Raw genomic sequence first — 21,606 nt, 5'->3', positions numbered from 1 at the left:
GGATCGGGACCCGGGACTCCAGCACCGCCGGCCGCCTCTCTACCCAACTCAAGACTGGGCCACTCGACAAGCAGGGGGAAATCAGCTGCCCCTTCTGCCGATGCCTATGACGAAACGAGACGAAGCCTGATCGAAATGAGGTAACTCCAATATCAGTGACTCGGTAACGTCTATCCAGAAGAAGTCAAGTCCTCCAATTGATGTCTATTGCAACCAGCCAACTGCATTCCAAAGACATCGTACTCCTACAAAGCCTCATAAGTAATGCATATTTCTGACACCGGAAGGTACTGTGCAAATGATGGACAGATTTAAATACTTGGGAGAATTTATAACAGGAAGGAACAGGAGGAAGGGGGGAATAACAGAGAGGATAAAGAAGATGAGGTCAGCCTTCTGCATGACGAGAGAGATATACAATAAAAAGAATATATCTAGAGGCAAAGATAAGCCACTACAAGGCAACGGTGAGGAATGCAGTATTATATGCTGCTGAGACGATGACACTAGGAAGAAATGGGGCAGAGCAACTAGAGAAAGAAGAGAGAAAAATACTGAGAAAAATACTGGGTCCCAAAAGAGGTGGAGAGAGGTGGATGCGAAGACCTAGGGAAGAATTGTACCGGAACTTGAGAACAATATCCGGGGAAATCAGACTCAAAAGGACAAGGTTTGCTGGACATGTAGTTAGGATGAGTATGGACAGAATGACGAAGAGAGTGTGGGAAACAACAGGGAGGACAAGGGGAAAGACACGAACCAAGTATGTTGTTGAACTTCGGAAAGACTGGTTGGAATTGAGGATCAAGGTCGAAGGAAAGGAAAATTGGAAGAACAAATATACACCGACCAATATGCATGAGATCAATGACAGAGAAGAATACAGGAAAAGATTAGAGTGTCACCAGTGGAGCCGACAGGAGAAACGGAAACTGAAGATCTCGGAAGAAGAGCGGGAGAGAAGAAGAGAGAGAACGAAGAGGTTCTGGTAGAAGAGGAGGAAAATGCAGTCCACGAAGGGGCTACCCGTGGTCCTGGAGAGGCCGTAAATCAAGAAGAAGAAGAAGAAGAAGATATTTCTGACATGGTCAGTCTGGAGGCGATCTGCAGTTTACGGTAAGTGAAGAAAGCTTCATAGGCCAAGATCGCTGAAAAGCATTTTATTGGATGACCGTTTCGACAGAGCTATGCTGTCATCATTGGCTCTTACGTCGCATAAGATCCCGAGCTATGCTGCCATAATTGGATTTTATGTTGCATAAGATCCGACGATCTCAGCATAGCTCTGTCGAAACCGGTCCTCCAATAAAACGCTTTTTAGAAATCTTGGCTTGTGGAGTTTTTTTTAGTTACCATTCAAAAAATACGTTTTTAACTCTGCACAGTGCATTTAGAACGTTATGTAGTCATTTCCAGGGCTTTTTTTGTTTTAAAAAATCATTGTACCTAACTGAGGAGCGCTACCATGATTACCACATGCTTTTCTTTTTTCCATCTCCCAAAGCCTCATCTACCCGCTGTTCTTTCTAAGCTCTACTTCCCACATTTCTGTTGATATTATGCTTGGTTTATCTCATAAATCGATTATTTTCAATTGCAATTTAGAATTTAGTTCTGTCCTGTAGTATGTCGTACGTAGCGCCTATTCATACTGCACGTAATGCAGACCTCTACCAAAAGATCGAAAAATCTTTTGCAAGCACAGCTCCGCGTTCTGCTCCAGACGAAGTAGTCGGGACCGACTGTCCGCATGTCATCATCCAATGCCAACGGCGTCGTTCTGATGCGGAATCAAGAGGCGTGTGGTCAGCAAACCGCTCTCCCTGCCGTTGTTGACTTTCCAGTAATTTGCACTCAAGTAGATCCTCAGTCGCTATCAAGAGGTTCAGGGCACACCATTCAATTCCTCCTACCCAGGCAAAATCCCTGACAGCACCGAGAATCGAACGTGGGTCCTTCGCATATCATCCACAAATTCTAGCCATTCACCTACGGAGGCAGCCGAAAAGTCATTTTGATAGTCTCTTTATTCTCGTAATTTGGACATAAAAGTTCAGTTACCTTTTCCTAAAAGTATGGAAAAGTTATATTTTTAATTATTGATCTCTTTCCTGATTCTTACAATTACAACATGCCTCTACGTCGGCTTCTTGGCCGTGTCCTTTGCCCGATACGAAAACAAGCTAAGTTTAGCTAAAAATCTACGTCGCTTTTCAGAGCAGACAAACAAATATTCGAGGAAAAAATGTGGAGACCTGATAAAATTGTAAACAAAACCTGAAAATTAGCCACTAATTTTCGAAATGAATCGCACAGCATTAAACAAAACAAGACGCTATTTTTATGACTGAATGTGGCACACGTTTTCCCGAGAATCATGTCGCGCCCTGTAGATCGTAATTTTCAGTACGGATAAGACAAAATATGCCTCTTACGACAGTAATTTTGAGCCTGAAATTCGCGTTGATACTGACTCAAGTAACAGAACACCTCCGCAGTTCATCAGAAACATTTATTTTAAGCTCAAAAGCCAGAAGCATATCTCTGTTCCTTGGAATCGTAATTTTTGTCGCACCAAGAGGCGTCAAAATAATGAATGTGATGAGTGAAATGCAGGAAAAGAAAAGAACGTCAATCAACCAGTATCATAACACACGATTAAGATGTGTGGGTACATCTTACTCCTACAGTCGTACTAATGAGGTCACATTTCTATTTATGGTTGTGTGCGCCAGGCACAGAGCACCTGGAACTGATGTTGTCCACTGGAAACATTGCGTATGCTCCAGCGAAAGTCGTATATCCCACTAGCGAGCGTTTCTGACGTTGAGCCACTAATGCGTTCAGTCACTGATAATTCATATGATATTCGATGTTCGAATTATCCAGCAAATGAAACTGTGAATCTGCTCGGTATTTTTCACCGAAGCTTCTAAAAAATGAGGTACATTTTTTTTTACTTTTTTACGGGCGGCGGTGCATTGAATATTTAAATGGTTATGTGTCTGCAAGGGTGTTAAACAATCAGGATAGGAAGGACGGTTTATGAAATGAAAGACTGGGCTGGTAGATGTTTGGCATGTTTACCAGACCCAGGAGCTATGAAAGGGAACGTTAGAGTGCATGATATGGCACAGGTAGGGAATGTTAGTACACACACATACATATAATTTTAACATGAGGTACACAGACATTGTACAAAAAGACATTTATATTTCTAACACTAGAAATTTATGGTAACATACATGGAAAAAACAGCTATCTGTAATTTTAATAAAACAATCAGTCAGCTGACGACTGGCGTTCTGGGATGTACTACAGCTCTGCTCAGCGTCTATGCGGGTCACCGATGGTGATCGCCTATGGTCTGAGGATGGTCTCTCAAGGCTGAAATCTGTCACCATAAACAAAACATCTCTTTGCTGTCATGACTGATTGTTTCATTAAATTTTAGGAAATCCATGATAATTTTGATGTGCTGAATTTCACACTTTTATTCCGACCGGTTCCGATTTTCAATCATCATCCAGGAAAAAGCAGAAATCATACTTTCACATTTCATATAGCTTGCTACAGACGAATTCCATACTACATGGCATATTATGGTACACATCAACAATTATCATTGAGATACTGTTACTCACTCCAGTTAGACGCAGAGTAAAAGAGAGTAAATGTAGTATTATCTTTGCTTTTCCCTGGACGTTGGTCGAAATAGAAGCGCAAAATTCAAAACCGCAAAGTTAACACGCATTTTCTAAAATATATTCATGCTGTAGACTGTCGCCTTAAGAAATTTTGAATCTCTGTCTATTTTATTAAAACTAGAAATTAAGATATTAAATCAGTGTGAAATCATACGTTCAAGAATTGAAGTTCGATACAGCGTTGTGAAATTGTGTATAAAATTATTTAATTTAGCAAAGAAAAAGTAGTTCAACAAAAGCTGTTCCTAAAATATTGCTGTTCCTCCAAGTACCGCGCATACTACCTGATATTTGTCAAACTATATAGATCACCTTCAAAAGTGAAGGCTGATGTCTAAAGCATTTTCAGATAATGTACGCATGCGTCCGCACACCTGGTAATGTGTTCAAACTGATATTTTATAATTTTTTAATGAACACTGCAACTAGTTGGCAGTGTGCACGTACAGGTTCAAGCAGCGGACTCTTTTGCTAAATCTGTGCGTGTGTGTGTTTCTTTCTTTTTTTTCGTTTTCTGTCGGAATGGCGTGTATATCGGCCTACCAAACGAATGTACGGTATCTGACGAGGGATGTTACATGTGATCTTGAGAATATTGGAGCAGATGTGGCGTATTCATAATGTGCCACTCTCTGTGTGCCTTAACAACAGCTCGTTGTCCGAAATATTTGCGGCTCAAATCATACGAAGCGTAGAGAATCCTGAACGTTACGACACAAAACCGACGTTACTGTTTCTAACAGCGCACCACTAATAACATATTAGAACATTACTGGATTGTTTTTCCTACTCATCTGCATTTTAATTCGTGTACATCTAGAGCAAACTGCCATTTTCGTCATACTGAGCCTAAATGGAAATCCTGTATAAGTCGTCGTATATCCTCCTACAGCGCTTTCCCGTAAACGACAGCGTTATTGGCGGTCATGATGGCCGAGCGGTTCTAGGCGCTTCATTCCGGAACCGCGCGACTGCTACGGCCGCAGGTTCGAATCCTGCCTCGGGCATGGATGTGTGTGATGTCCTTAGGTTAGCCAGGTTTAAGTAGTTCTAAGTCTAGGGGACTGATGACATCAAATGTTAGGTCCCATAGTGCTCAGAGCCATTTGAACCATTTTTTTGCCTCAGAACATGTCCTACCAACCGATCCCTTCTTCTAGTCAAGTTGTGCAACAAATTTCTCTCCTCCCCAATTTTGTTCAGTACCTCTCCTCATTGATCTACCCATCTAATCTTTAGCTTTCTTCTGTAGCACCACATTTCGTAAGCTTCTATTCTCTTCTTGTCGCCGCGCGGGATTAGCCGAGCGGTCTTAGGCGCTGCAGTCATGGATTGCGCGGATGGTCCCGGCGGAGGTTCGAATCCTCCCTCGGGTATGGGTGTGTGTGTTTGTCCTTAGGATAATTTAGTTTAAGTAGTGTGTAAGCTTAGGGACTGATGACCTTGGCAGTTAAGTCCCATAAGATTTCAGACACATTTGGACATTTTTTTTCTCTTCTTGTCTAAGCTATTTATCGTCCATGTTTCGCTTCCATACAAATACTTTCAAAAACTACTTCCTGACACTTGAATCTATACTCGATGTTAACAAATTTCTCTTCTTCAGAAATGCTTTCCTTCCCATTGCCAGTCTACATTTTATATCCTCTCTATGTCGACCATCATCAGCTTTTTGCTTCCCGAATAGCAAAACTCATTTACTACTTTAACTGTCTCATTTCCTCATCTAATTCCCTCAGCATCGCCTGGTTTACTTTGACTGCATAGCATCATCCACGTTTTGCCTTTGTTGATGTTCATCCTATAGGGTATATACACCACGTCAGGTACGGTAATATGATGTTGTGCTTCTGTTCTTCCTGCAGTTTGTCCAGCTCAGTACCACAATGTGTAGAGGTGGGACCAGCGCCTGTCACCGTCCGCCTGAGTGGTGGAACGCCCGGCCGCGCTGCGGCCTTGCAGAGGCCATTCGCAGTGGGCCACCGCCAGCTCCCCGCCGTGATCTCCGCTTCGCGCCGCCTGCGCATTGTGCTCTGCGGCGGCTCCTCGCGCCGGTGCTTCGCCAGTCTCGTATCAGAAGCTTTTTGAGGCACGCCGCAGCGTAAAAAGGTTCGCGGGGGCGACTGCAGATGCGAGGCGGCGTAAATAGCTGCGCAGATCGAGGGGAGATCGCGATGCGAAGTTCGCGGCAGCCCACCTGCTCAAGACGGTTACTCGCGGATTGCAGCTGCTGCGGCGAGTAACTGTTATTCTGTACACCGTACCGGATTTCTGGGTCCGCACTTTTATGAACATGCCAATTCACCATATAAGCTAGGTCTAAGAAGTGAATGGTGTCACTGAATAAATTCATATATACGTCCTTTTGGAAACCGCCGAAAGCTCTCTTCTGCGACCGATCGAAACATCTACGGTGTACATTGTCCGTTGAAATACAGACAGCGTCCGACGGCGACCGTGCTCACCTATTCTACTCCACATCGAGCTGGTTTCACCTGTCATGATGCCGACTTGCAGAAAAGATGCATCTTGTATCATGCTTGTCGCCCTATTGCTTCCAGTTCATCAAGCAGTTCGGCTGGTACGAACTGGCCAAATTGCGAAGGCGCGATCTGATCAAATCGCGAAATGTTTAGACCCACCTCGTATGATACGTGGTGCACGACACAGCGTGTGTTTTCTGGGCTAATGTACAGCACTTTTCGCAGTCGATCTCGTCGAAATCCTTGGGAAACCTACGCAAGGAGACAAAAATTCAGATAACAGCCTTACAGTTACTGGCAGGAGGGGAAAAGAACAAACGTATCATTTGATGAAGTAATGTATTACAGTAACTGCGAAACGCTTGTGTAGAACGATCGTGCTTGTAACATTTCGCTCGTTCTTCATACCTCAACAGGCTCCTTTACACACAGCTGCACTTTAATTTATGAGAGTTAATTTCTAATGTGACCGGGATGTGAATATTATAGAACCACCCTGCTGTGACCATAGATTTCAAACAAATCGACGTTACATCAGCGAAATGAGAAACAGAAGGATCATACTTAGAGAACGTGAGTTGAAAAAATATATCAGCGAAATAAGACACCACGACTTCTAGTTCAAACAACGGATTATTGTAACCTCTCTGGTAGAACTTTGCTCGCTCGTTCGACTGACATTATATAGCACATGCTTTGGTTTCTCTAATGCTCTCTCTCAGAAGATGTCTTCTGAGGATGTAACTTGGCTTTTTTTAAACAAAAACGTTATTTGTTTAGGGCATTAATTTTCTTAATGGTTTGATACGACCCGGCACGACTTCATCTCCTCTAGCGATCTCTTCACCTCAGAGTAACACAGATGCTCAACGTCTGAATTATTTCTTGTGTATCTTGTGATCTCTGTCTTCCTCTACAGTTTTTGAACTCTAAGTCTCTCTAGTCCATCGGAAATTAATCTCTGATGTTCTAACAAATGTCTTACGATCATCTCCCTTCTTCCAGCGAGTGTTTCACATGTCTTTCTTTCTCGTCGATTCCGAGGAAAACCTCCTCGTTGCTTCCCTTGTGAGTCCGCTTAACTCTCAGCAGCCTTCTCTAACACATTATCTCAGATTATCTTATTTTCTGCAATTGTAATATTCCCATACCGATCACATGGTGAGTTAAGTCACTTAAATAAAGTGCACTTGATTGGAGACGGACTGGCTTATGTATGACCGAGCTTGCAAGTGTGAGACTGCACTGCTCTACAGGGTGATTTTTGTAACTAGCGACAGATTGCGGGAAACTATTGCTGAGAGAAAAAGGAGCAAAGAAAGTCATGTAAACATATGGTCAGATATGCGTTCCAAGAAAGTTACAACCACTTGAAGGTGATGATAAAATATCCTGGACAGTGTATATTGAAAGACCAGATGAAAACACCGCGAAATGGGAATGTTCTGCCTGTACTAGTGTTTTAGCTCCTCACTCAAGAGGACAGCGAGATGGAGCACCGTCATGCAATGGCCACATCAGCCTTCGTACCACCAAAGGCACGTCTTCCAGCAGAGGGAAAAAGGTTCACTCGCAGGATATGCAGAAATGACTCGTCTGTCAGAAGCCCTGGAATGATGACTGTCCAGCAAGGCGCCAGTGCAACCCCCCCCCCCCCCTCCGCGCCCACACACTCACTCCCCCCCCGCCCCGTCCACACACACACACACACACACACACACACACACACACACACACACACATTGAGCCTGTATTGGTTTTGATGGTTCGTTTCCATCATATCAAGTGGATTCTCCGTAGCCCACCGGTGGGTGCTGCGGACGTTGACTATACCGCCCCTCTTAACAATAGCCTCATCTGTGAGCAAGATGGATGACAGAAATCCAAACAGCGATAGTCGTCTGTGCAACAAACCAGCTATAAAATCGTTGTCGCAGATGCAAGTCCGTAGGTAATAAGCTTCAAATGGCTCAAATGGATCTAAGCACTATGGGACTTAACATCTGAGGTCATCAGTCCCGTAGACTCAGAACTACTTAAGCCTAACTAACCAAAGGACATCACACACATCCATGCCCGAGGCAGGATTCGAGCCTGCGACCGTAGCAGCAGCGCGGGTCCGGACTGAAGCTCCTTGAACCGCTCGGCCACAGCGGCCTGCTTGCGTTGTAAGTGATGCTGATAGTGGCAATTGAGATGTATGTTCCCCTCGGGCATCTGGCATATCCCACGCTTTCGGGCCACCTGCCTGGTGCTGATACCGGGGTCACTGACAAAAATATGTTACCTCTACCTTTCTGTGTGTTGTGTTGGCAGAAGAGCCAACACCGTGTTACTAGTGGAGGCCGAAATGCACGCGTTTTAGCTCACGCAGGCTGCCGTGAGGAGGGAAGGACTGTACTGACGTGAGGTCTGGAACATGACAAGGAATTAGAATTCAGAAAGCGGACGTAATTAGTTTGATACTTAACTTTAATCCATTAATTATGAACGTCGCTCTTGACGGTACATGATTCGCAATATTATCTGTTCAGATTATAGTAACTGAATATGGCGCCTTGCTTGGTCGTAGCAAATGACGTAGCTGAAGGCTATGCTAAACTGTCCCCTCTGCAAATAAGAGCGTACGTAGTCAGTGAACCATCGCTAGCAAAGTCGGCTGTCCAACTGGTTCGAGTGCTAGGGAGTCTCTCTAGACTAGACCTGCCGTGTGGCGGCGCTCGGTCTGCAATCACTGATAGTGGCGACACGCGGGTCGACGTATACTAACGGACCGCGGCCGATTTAAAGGCTACCACCTGGCGGTGACACCACACTGTGGATGTACCCCCATTGGAATGCATTTCTGCTTTCTTTGCTCCTTATTCTCTCTGGCATCGTGTCCTGCAGTTCACCCCCATTCAGCAAAATCCCGTATGTTTCTCATGGACACATTAATGAAAACCTGATAAATCTTTTTCGTATTCCTAGCCGCGCGGGATTAGCCGAGCCGTCTTAGGCGCGGCAGTCATGGACTGTGCGGTTGGTCCCGGCGGAGGTTCGAGTACACCTTCGGGCATGGGTGTGTGTGTTTGTTCTTAGGATAATTTAGGTTATGTAGTGTGTAAGCTTAGGGACTGATGACCTTAGTAGTTACGTCCCATAAGATTTCACACACATTTGAACTTTTTTTTTGTCGTATTCCCGCGCAGGCGAAAGACTGCCTCCGGCGGCGGCAGTGACTATTGTGCGGTATAACAGCAGGTGCTTACCGGTCCTCCGCGCAGATTGACGACGTGTTTCTGTTGTTGCGGCGAAGCGGGCGCCGAGTTGGAGGCCGGGAAGTCTCGGCGACACGGGGGGAAGCGGAGCCATAAAGACGGCCCACCCTCGCACCGGGGACCTGCCCGCCTCTAATATAACGTTAAATACTGGAGCGGTCGTAAACCTGTAAACCCGTGGCGGCACTAAACAGCTCAGCCCCGCTCTCAGATGGCGCTCTGCGACTGGAGGACGCGTCTGGGACACGGCGGCGGCCGCTGCCCCTGGGGACGTCTGCGATCATGTTTAAGTGTGCCTCGCAGTGCCGGTGAAGGTGCGGATCCATCCTATCGACCGTAACAGCCGTCGTGTATGTTTTCAACAGAAAAAGAGAGACGTAACAAGTTCTCCTGCAAACGACGTGTTACGGCAATGGAAGGTGTAGATTAGGAGTATACACACTAGTAATACAAAACAGGTAATAAATACTTTTGTGGATGGCCATGCGATAATTAGCGGTAACACAGAGTTGTCGTTGTGGTCTTCAGTGCAACGAGTGGTTGAATGCAACTCCTCCACGCCAGCCTCGTCATCTCTGCTTCTTACCGTTGTCAAGCCTTGGTGTCACTCCACAATTTTTAACCCCCACTCCCCCACCCCAACTTCACACCATTGCCACATTGACCATTCCTTGATACTTCAGCCGGCCGGAGTGGCTGAGCGGTTCTAGGCGCTACAGTCTGGAACCGCGCGACCGCTACGGTCGCAGGTTCGAATCCTGCCTCGGGCATGGGTGTGCGTGATGTCCTTAGGTTAGGTAGGTTTAAGTAGTTTTAAGTTCTAGGGGACTGATGATCTTACAAGTTAATTCCCATAGTGCTCAGAGCCATTTGAGCCTTCTAGAGGAAGTTGTCCATTGAAATAAAATAAAGAGATTCGATGAAGTTAGTTACACGTTTCTTCGGAAATTTAAAATGTAAAAAGAACAGGTGCGAAATATTTCAAAATCATGGCTATTCCTTATCTACTGTAAGGAACAGGGGTTTGAAGTCTAGCGATTGAGGGAGGAAAACAGTTGTGGCAAACAGAAATGACGTTTCTGAGAAAAGGCAGAATAGAAAGGGGATGAAATTTGAAAATAAAGTAGGAGAGATTATACACTGGAGAGTCAAAGAAACTGGTACACCTGCCTAATACCGTGGAGGACCCCCGCGAGCACGCAGAAGTGTCACAACATGACGTGGCATGGACTCGACTAATGTCTGAAATAGTGCTGGAAGGAACCGACGCCATGAATACTACATGGCTGTCCATAAATCCGTAATACTACGAGGAGGTGGAGATCCCTTCCGAACAGCACGTTCCAAGGCATCCCAGATATGCTCAATAATGTTCATGTCTGGGGAGTGTGGTGGCCAGAGGAAGCGTTCAAACTCAGAAGAGTGTTACTGGAGCCACTCTGTAGCAATTCTGGACGTTTGAGGTATCGCATTGTCCTACTGTAATTGCTCAAGTCCTTCGGAATGGTTGCATGAATGGACGCAGGTGATCAGACAGGATGCTTACGTACGTGTCACCTGTCAGAGCCGTACCTAGACGTATCAGGGGTCCGGTATTACTCCAACTGCACAAGCCCCACACTGTTACAGAGCCTCCACCAGCTTGAACAGTCCCCTGCTGACATGCAAGGTCCATGGATCATGAGGTTGTCTCCATACCCGTACGCATCCATCCGCTCGATACAATTAGAAACGAGACTCGTCCGACCAGGCAACTCGTTTCCTGTCATCAACAGTTCATTGTCACTGTTGACGGGCCCAGACGAGGCGTAAAGCTTTGTGTAGTGCAGTCATCAAGGCTATAGAGGGGGCCTTCGGCTGTGAAAGCCCATATCAATGATGTTTCGTTGAATGGTTCGAGCTCTGACACTTGTTGATGGCCCAGCATAGAAATCTGCAGCAATTTGTGGAAGGGTTGCACTTCTGTCATGTTGAAGATTCTTTTCAGTTGTCGTTGGTACCGTTTTCGCAGGATCTTTTTCCGGCCGCATCGATGTCGGAGATTTGATGTTTTACCGGATTCCTGATATTCACGGTACACTCGTGAAATGGTCGTAAGGAAAAATCCCCACTTCATCACTACCTCGGAGCTGCTGTCTCCCTTCGCTCATGCGCCGGCTATAACACCGCGTTCAAACTCACTTCAATCTTGATAACCTGCCATTGTAGTAGTAGTAACAGATCTAACAACTGCGCCAGACACTTGTTGTCTTATATAGGCGTTGTCGACTGCAGCGCCGTATTCCGCCTGTTTACAAAAAAATGGTTCAAATGGCTCTGAGCACTATGGGACTCAACTGCTGAGGTCATTAGTCCCCTAGAACTTAGAACTAGTTAAACCTAACTAACCTAAGGACATCACAAACATCCATGCCCGAGGCAGGATTCGAACCTGCGACCGTAGCGGTCTTGCGGTTCCAGACTGCAGCGCCTTTAACCGCACGGCCACTTCGGGCGGCACCTGTTTACATTTCTCAGTATTTGAATACGCATGCCTATACCAGTTTCTCTGGCGCTTCAGTATATATGACACTGAAGAAAAAAATAGATTAGTCACTCGAATGGAACGGTGCACATATATGTATATATCAGTCAAGGGTTAAAAAGAACACAGAACCGACAAAAAAAATGGAAAAACCGCTACCATAATGGAGACGTAACGTCGTTACACGCTACGCAACCTAGTGCTTGAAGAAAGAAAATGAAGGGGAGAGTGTGAACAAAATCTTCACAAGACAGGTTTTTCATTAAGACTCTAAATAATAGGTACTGACGAAATTTATCGAACTCACTATAAATAGAAAAGCGTCCCATTTTAAGCGAGAGTGCCGCGCCGGATTAGCCGAGCTGTCTTAGGCGCTGCAGTCATGGACTGTGTGGCTGGTCCCGGCGGAGGCTCGAGTCCTCTCTCGGGCATCGGTGTGTGTGTTCGTCCTTAGGATAATTTAGGTTAAGTAGTGTGTAAGCTTAGGGACTGATGACCTTGGCAGTTAAGTCCCATGAGATTTCACACACATTTTTGAACACTTTTTTTTGAGCAAGAGCATAATCCCGTTGCTGACTCATAAGTCTGATGGTGAGTACATGAAGACTGTATTCTGTAGTAAGATGTTGCAAACATTTAGCGCAAATATCATACGGTAATAGGCGGACTAATTTAGACGAACGTATGGATGCATACTACAGTAAAGTCTCAACCATTAATGTTATTGCCGGCCGCGGTGGCCGTGCGGTTCTAGGCGCTCCAGTCCGGAGCCGCGCTGCTGCTACGGTCGCAGGTTCGAATTCTGCCTCGGGCATGGGTGTGTGTGATGTCCTTAGGTTAGTTAGGTTTAAGTAGTTCTAAGTTCTAGGGGACTGATGACCATTTGAACCATTTGAACCATTAATGTTATTATTATGAGGATCACTAAAATAGTCAAATGGTTGTTTTATATTCAGAAAACTTGTGGTCAGCCAAGAGAACTATAGTCTTTGATAATCATTTCGAATTTCCTTGCAATCATTATTTGCAATAAGCTTTCCCTAAGTTAGGCATTAACAGATCTACGCTAAAAACATCGACAGCCACACTACATTATATTCTGCAGAATAGAAAATTAATTTCAAGCTAGTTACCAGTCAGGCAGGGTTCATGCCCGATAGAAAGGCTGGAACAAATGATCGTAATTATTCTCGTAACGTAGCGCGCAAGTAGTAGAAGAGATTTGCAGTTAGGAACAGGAGGTTTTATATAGCAGGAAGCCATTCTTGTAAAGTGCCTCAGTCCATCTTTTCGCATCGTGCTGCTCCTGTCCACTGCCAGCTCATCCTAACTGCTGCTCGACAGCCCGACGATTCATAGCGGATCTTCCAGTGCCCGCCACAAATTTCCTCTCTGTTCCTACCTCCCCAGTATTCTCCACCTCCAGCTCGCTGTATTTATTCTGTCCATCCGCTCACTGTCGAAGAGCGTTTCCGTCATCGTTACCACGAGATCCAGAGTGTGAACCGCTGGGTAATTACTGTAATTCGGCGATGCGGCAGTTATTCATTTAGACCGCTATTTATGGCGGACGTGGCACCTACATAACACACGTCTAGCGTCCCTCGCATACCCGGCGCCATAAATTCCCGCCAGAGGGACCGAGATCGCTATCTGTCCGCCGGTCTAATTACTCTCCTTAAATTATCAGCCGCGGAGGTGTTGGCCTAATCCTGGCGCAACCGCTGCGAAAACAGCGCCGCGACACAAATATTTGCCGGCAATTGCAGGCCGCGCTGCCTGCCCTGACGGCAGTTAAGTTGCCGGCAAACAGGCGCGTGTGCGCACGGGATCTGCGCAAAGAACACACCGTCTTAACGCGTCGCGACTCGGGAGCGACTGCTGTGTTTGGTAGCGCCCAGTACACTTCGCGACTTTCCGCCGTACCTCGGCTACACGAGGACAGTGCTTGAGGCCTAACCAATACTCCAAAAATGTTGCGCAAGTATACAGCGGGTCTCACGTAACGGGGACCATCTTTCTTGAACCGTTTAAAACACCAGGAGAGTGTTTTCCACAGTAACAATATCTTGTGTGATTCGTAAGTTATAATTTTATTTTATATTAAGATATGGAAAAAACCATTAAATTTTGTAACAACCTGAAAAGCGGACTGCTTATTTACATTACAATCTGGACAATCAAAAAATGGAAAAAAAGCGCCCGGTATTGCGTTAAATTTCGGATGGTCCTCAAATAGAGTAGTGCAATTTCAACCATATGATAGAGGAGGTAAAGCTGCAAACTGGTACTGAACTTAGCAAATACCTGATATTTTGTTCCAAATGGTTCACTCTTTTACTATTTTTGGATGAAACTATGTGCAAGCGAAAAATACAGCTACTTCTGTAAATGCCTTACCTGTATTGGTGTACAGCAAGTTACACGTGTTGGCTAAAGAGCAAAAGACTGAGACAGCTTGGACCATGTTAACCGTTCTTAAAAGAGCAAAGTACTCGTATCTTAGAGTTCTGATCCCTTGCTGTTAATAGCTTCCCACCGAGGTGTTAAAACACTTTGCTTCCTTTCTGTTTGCCATGAGGCCCCTTAACACAGACTCTTCTACATAATGCCTATCCACATAATTCGGAGCATCTTAGTGTTCGTTCAACTCACTCATAGTTTGGGTGACGTACTGTGACCTTCCTTCCACGATATTTTTCAGGACGTTTTGACTCCTATTTGCATTTTCACCTTGGGCGACAGCATCTTTTCGTCCGCCAAGAACAGAAGGAGAGAGTTTGCAAAGGCACGGTTCGTGCGAAATTAGTTTTGAAAACTTATAAAGATAGTAACTGTTCTCGAAAGAACAAATACCATTGATGACCGTGCAGCTTCTCTAGAATAAACGATAATTAATTGAAACCCTCAGCTACCGACAGGTGTTGTTGATATACCTCCATGGGGACAGCTGAAAATGTGTGTCCCGACCGGGACTCGAACCCGGGATCTCCTGCTTACACGGCAGACACTCTATCCATCGGAGCCACCGAGGACACAGATGAATAGCGCGACTGCAGGGACTTATCGCTTGCACGCCTCCCGTGAGATCCACATTCCCAGCTGTCCACAATCTACATATGTAATGTTCCTAATAGATCCACTCATTACTCGCGCGTACTAAGGTAACGATTCCCGTAAGACCTGTGCGCATTCGCACAGACGAAGGTCAATGGCCGGATAGTCATTTAGTTAAATATATATATATAGTTAAATAAGTTAAATGTATATAGATAAATATATATAGTTAAGTGGCTACCGGGCCATTCACCTTCGTCTGTGCGAATGCGCACAGGTCTTACGGGAATCGTTACCTTAGTACGCGCGAGTAATGAGTGGATCTACACTCCTGGAAATTGAAATAAGAACACCGTGAATTCATTGTCCCAGGAAGGGGAAACTTTATTGACACATTCCTGCGGTCAGATACATCACATGATCACACTGACAGAACCACAGGCACATAGGCACAGGCAACAGAGCAAGCACAATGTCGGCACTAGTACAGTGTATATCCACCTTTCGCAGCAATGCAGGCTGCTATTCTCCCATGGAGACGATCGTAGAGATGCTGGATGTAGTCCTGTGGAACGGCTTGCCATGCCATTTCCACCTGGCGCCTCAGTTGGACCAGCGTTCGTGCTGGACGTGCAGACCGCGTGAGACGACGCTTCATCCAGTCCCAAACATGCTCAATGGGGGACAGATCCGGAGATCTTGCTGGCCAGGGTAGTTGACTTACACCTTCTAGAGCACGTTGGGTGGCACGGGATACATGCGGACGTGCATTGTCCTGTTGGAACAGCAAGTTCCCTTGCCGGTCTAGGAATGGTAGAACGATGGGTTCGATGACGGTACACCAGTGGTGTACGGCCAGTGTAGGAGATCGCTCCCCACACCATGATGCCGGGTGTTGGCCTTGTGTGCCTCGGTCGTATGCAGTCCTGATTGTGGCGCTCACCTGCACGGCGCCAAACACGCATACGACCATCATTGGCACCAAGGTAGAAGCGACTCTCATCGCTGAAGACGACACGTCTCCATTCGTCCCCCCATTCACGCCTGTCGCGACACCATTGGAGGCGGGCTGCACGATGTTGGGGCGTGAGCGGAAGACGGCCTAACGGTGTGCGGGACCGTAGCCCAGCTTCATGGAGACGGTTGCGAATGGTCCTCGCCGATACCCCAGGAGCAACAGTGTCCCTAATTTGCTGGGAAGTGGCGGTGCGGTCCCCTACGCCACTGCGCAGGATCCTACGGTCTTGGCGTGCATCCGTGCGTCGCTGCGGTCCGGTCCCAGGTCGACGGGCACGTGCACCTTCCGCCGACCACTGGCGACAACATCGATGTACTGTGGAGACCTCACGCCCCACGTGTTGAGCAATTCGGCGGTACGTCCACCCGGCCTCCCGCATGCCCACTATACGCCCTCGCTCAAAGTCCGTCAACTGCACATACGGTTCACGTCCACGCTGTCGCGGCATGCTACCAGTGTTAAAGACTGCGATGGAGCTCCGTATGCCACGGCAAACTGGCTGACACTGACGGCGGCGGTGCACAAATGCTGCGCAGCTAGCGCCATTCGACGGCCAACACCGCGGTTCCTGGTGCGTCCGCTGTGCCGTGCGTGTGATCATTGCTTGTACAGCCCTCTCGCAGTGTCCGGAGCAAGTATGGTGGGTCTGACACACCGGTGTCAATGTGTTCTTTTTTCCATTTCCAGGAGTGTATTAGGAACATTAGATATGTAGATTGTGGACAGCTGGGAATGTGGGTCTCACGAGAGGCGTGCAAGCGAAAAGTCCCTGCAGTCGCGCTATTCATCTGTGTCCTCGGTGGCTCAGATGGATAGAGCGTCTGCCATGTAAGCTGGAGATCCCGGGTTCGAGTCCCGGTCGGGGCACAAATTTCGAGCTGTCCCCGTCGAGGACCTGTCGGCAGCTGAAATTTTCAATCAATCATCATTTACTTTTGAAAATATTTCATTTTCTGGCACAATCTTAATTTCAGTAGGAAATTACCGTAACGGCAGTTACTGGCCATCTTCAGATGATAAGGGACATGCCATTGTGTTGAAACTGTTGTGTCTGTGCCGGAAAATAGATCATTTTCCACCCGTATTTCAACAATCCATTACGGCTGAAATGACGATCTTTCTAAAATCGTGTCCGCTAAAACTGCACACCACAATCTCACGCCGGTGTCCGTCGGTAGCTTTTCACCTCAAACCGACCGTCTGTACGAATCAATGCACGGACGCTCTCGACCCGATGACTGTTTATCGATGTACAAGATCTTAAATCGCGGGTCCGTTTGACCGATGTTCTATCGTGTTTCTCTTCGTCTACGTGTACATTGTTGTGACTTAGCAAGACAGCCAAGCCACTATGAGAGGAAGCCTAAAGGCACGCGTTTAAGCTCACGCAGGCTGGCGTGAGGTCTGGAACAGTTAAAGGAATAGAGACTAGCAAAATAGGTACGTAGCTTCTGGAATACGTAACTTTAATCCATAATTGGTGAACATCGGTCTGACGGTACATGCATCACAAGATAAATAGCAAATGATAATGGCGCCTTGCTAGGTCGTAGCAAATGACGTAGCTGAAGGCTATGCTAACTATCGTCTCGGCAAATGAGAGCGTAATTTGTCAGTGAACCATTGCTAGCAAAGTCGGCTGTACAACTGGAACGAGTGCTAGGAAGTCTCTCTAGACCTGCCGTGTGGCGGCGCTCGGTCTGCAATCACTGACAGTGGCGACACGCGGGCCCGACGTATACTTAACGGACCGCGGCCGATTTAAAGGCTACCACCTAGCAAGTGTGGTGTCTGGCGGTGTCACCACATACATCTACATGGATACTCCGCAAATCACATTTAAGTGCCTGGCAGAGGGTTCATCGAACCACCTTCACAATTCTGTTTTATCCCAATCTCGTACCTTCACAATTCTGTTTTATCCCAATCTCGTATAGCGCGCGGAAATAATGAACAGCTATATCTTTCCGTATGAGCTCTGATTTCCTTTATTTTATCGTGGTGATCGTTCCGCCCTATGTAGATTGGTGTCAACAAAATATTTTCGCTTTCGGAGGAGAAAGTTGGTGATTGGAATTTCTTGAGAAGATTCCGTCGCAACGTAAAACGCCTTTCTTTAAATGATTTCCAGCCCAAATCCTGTGTCATTTCTGTGACACTCTCCCATATTTCGCGATAATACAAAACGTGCTGGTTTTCTTTGAACTTTTTCGATGTACTCCGTCAGTCCTACCTGGTAAGGATCCCACACCGCGCAGCAGTATTCTAAAAGAGGACGGACAAGCGTAGTGTAGGCAGTCTCCTTAGTAGGTCTGTTACATTTTCTAAGCGTCCTTGCAGTGCTCACAGGACTGCATGCGGCTTATCCAGTTTTCCCTACACACTTCCAATTTCTCCTCCGCAGAATTCGACAATCGTTTCATGTATGTCGGCGGCTACAGCTTGAATTCAGATGACAGCAGAAGAAAAAAGAACTTTTCAGGTGAAGTGGGCTGCCAGTACACTCGGCGGGATTGCGAGAGAACAAAGCTTTGTTTTCCATCTCATATCCTTTCTGCCAGAAACGAGCACAGTCTTCTCCGAAGGAGCAGCTGAAACGTTGTGGGCTCGGACGAAGCCTGCTGGCGCTAACGCCACTAGAGCTCTCGCCAGGGTGGCGGCCGGTGACGCGTATCGAGAACACAGACAGACGGACGCTGGCCGCCTCGCGGTCCGTCTTTGACCGGCGAGTCACCAGATCTTCCGCAGTCGGCCGCTCGCCCGCCGAAGACTGCCGCGCCCGCGTTTGAAGTGCGGCCGCCGGCGCTGTTTGTGTTGGCCGCGCGTGTTTTTCCCGGCTGTCGGTGGCAGTGGCGGAGCGGAGGGCGCGACAAAGGCGGCCCTAGTGCGCACCCGAAACCGCGGCTGTGGCGCGCGGCAAAGCGACCTGCAAAAACCGTGCGGTTTCTCGCACCGCGCGCTCTTTGACAGCCTGCTCGCGAAGGCTCGCGTGCGCCCGCGACTACACAAGCGACTCGGCAAAAGATTTACCGTAAAGCCCTTTCTGCTGCCCTCTGGTTTACAGGCTCCAAGGAGTGTTTGCCGGACATCAAGCAGATCGCGTACACATGAGAACAGGCCTTTCTTTTCTTTTTTAAGGACTGCAGTTTCGCCGCTTAGTAACAGATTTATTTCTAATCCGTACGACTGTAATTATTTTCCAGTGTGCAATTTCACTCTTAAGCACACATTATAAATATTCGAGCATTCTGACAAGTGCTTAAGCTTCAAATTTTCTTCTTTAGTATGACTCTACATTCGAAATTGCAACTGGTGGTCGTAAATGAAACTAACAAATTAGGTAAACACATTGTCCTTAAAAACATGAAAACTGAATCACTACAATAAAAAGGCCATAATTATTGTATTTGATTTACCGGGTGATCAAAAAGTCAGTATAAATTTACAAAAACTTAATAAACCACGGAATAATGTAGATAGAGAGGTAAAAATTGACATACATGCTTGGAATGACGTGGGGTTTTATTAGAACCAGGTGCTCCACCCCATATTGCTAGACGCGTGACCGTGATCGACCGACATCTCTAAGGATGCTGAAAGACAACATTCGACGCCAATACCTCACCATAACTCCGGACATGCTTTACAGTGCTGTTCACAACATTATTCCTCGACTACAGCTATTGCTGAGGAATGATGGTGGACATATAGAGCATTTCCTCTAAAGAACATCATCTTTGCTTTGCCTTACTTTTTTTCTGCTAATTATTGCTATTCTGATCAGATGAAGTGCCATCTGTCGGACATTTTCTGAACTTTTGTATTTTTTTTTTTTTTTTTTTTTTTTTTTTGTTCTAATAAAACCCCATGTCATTCCAAGCATGTGTGTCAATTTGTACCTCTCGATCTACATTATTCCGTGATTTATTCAGTTTTCAAATTTATACTAAATTTTTGATCACCCGTTATTTTGTATTCATCTAAACGTCTTCCCGTTCTGATCTACGAATTTAATACCCTCAACGACGTATGCACACTGTAACAAGTACCATTTTTTTTATACATATGTTCTCCGACTGTTAGATTTATTCCCAGTCACCACGATTGCAGTTTCTACCGTAGAATCAGTTTAAAGTGGAAATTTTTGTGGTTAAGGAGACGATTGTAAATGCAAGCATCTTGTGTAAGAAAGAAATTTTCCAGTTGAATACGACCCTACGGTATGGAAATGCAATATACATACCTGTATATATGTGCCTAGAACCCCGCACATTGTTTTAAACAATTTTGGAAGGTGACTGCCAACAGCTGTTAAATAATGTATAAAATGCATATTAGAACCATCAGCTGTTCTTATTTTAATCCCAAATTTTACCGGTTTCGGTCTTGGACCATCTTCACGGATGAAGGGTTAAAATAGCATAAGCCACCACACTGTATTAGTCATTACTTAAAATGTGTCGTGCATGCCATGGACTGCTGCTCTGCATACATTTAGTATTGGGATGTTTTGATTTTAAAGTCCTATGTCATACATTTATATATAAATATATTTATATGCATACAGAGCAGTACTGCTCTGTATACATTTAATATTTGGATGTTTGCTTTTAAAGTCCTCCGTCATATATTTACATTAATGGCATACACTACTTATTTTAAGTAATGACTAATGCACTATGACGGCTTAAACCATTTTAACCCTTCGTCCGTGAAGACGATCCGAGACCGAAAACGGTAGAATTTTGGAAACAGCTGATGGTTCAAATATGCATTTTATATACAAGCATTGTTCTTTCTGATTTCTTTTGAAATTTTCTAAACATATTCCATTTGTAAGGTTTTTACTTCCTTTAAGAAGGATTACAATGTGCCTAGCGCATTAAAGACGCTCTTCATATTTCAAAAGCTGTCCAAGACTTTGAAGTAAGGTATTGAACAAGTTGACAGCATCCAAAGGTGTGTTTTCCCACATGGTTCATAAGCCTAACTTTTCGTTAACACCTTAGATACTGATGCGCTTGATATTTTCTTTCTACTTTCAACAATATATTTTTACTTACCGGTCAGTAGCTCTGAAAGAGCTTTGTATGATGATGACAACGAAATCGGCGTTCTTTGGGTTCAACTGTGTTGTTTACGTGGTGGGGAAAGAAATTGCGTTGTCTCGACAGTTTGGACCTTTGCAGCATTGAGCACCTGGTCTGCACCTTTTGGTGAAAATGTTAACGAAAACAGTTACAGCTTGTACTGTATTTCAGCTTACAGCAGCTGTTAAAATTAGATTAAAGGTTACCTGTTCCACATGAAAAATCGCAGACGCTTGAAGACCTCAGTAATTTAGAATTATAGGTTGAAACATAGCTGAAAATCAAAAGTTACGTCGGTCTTGGAGGTGTGCACAGATAGCCTAATGGTTAGGGCCCGAAAGCAAGATATCCACAAAATGGTTCAAATGACTCTGAGCACTATGGGACTTAACATCTGAGGTCATCAGTCCCCTAGAACTTAGAATTACTTAAACCGAAATAACCTAAGAACAACACACACATCCATG

General features: G+C 45.7%; 1 protein-coding gene across 1 annotated transcript in view; it reads right to left on the bottom strand.

The window, feature by feature from the left end:
• LOC126416867 (dachshund homolog 2-like) overlaps window positions 1–21,606 on the bottom strand; it is an 879,718-nt gene that overhangs the window by 485,703 nt on the left and 372,409 nt on the right. The gene's annotated exons all lie outside the window — the stretch shown is intronic.

This window comes from Schistocerca serialis, chromosome 8 (genome assembly GCF_023864345.2).
Source record: "Schistocerca serialis cubense isolate TAMUIC-IGC-003099 chromosome 8, iqSchSeri2.2, whole genome shotgun sequence".
Classification (NCBI taxonomy): domain Eukaryota; kingdom Metazoa; phylum Arthropoda; class Insecta; order Orthoptera; family Acrididae; genus Schistocerca; species Schistocerca serialis.
The sequence above is the reverse complement of the archived record's forward strand: the minus strand, read 5'-3'. Positions and strand labels throughout refer to the sequence as shown.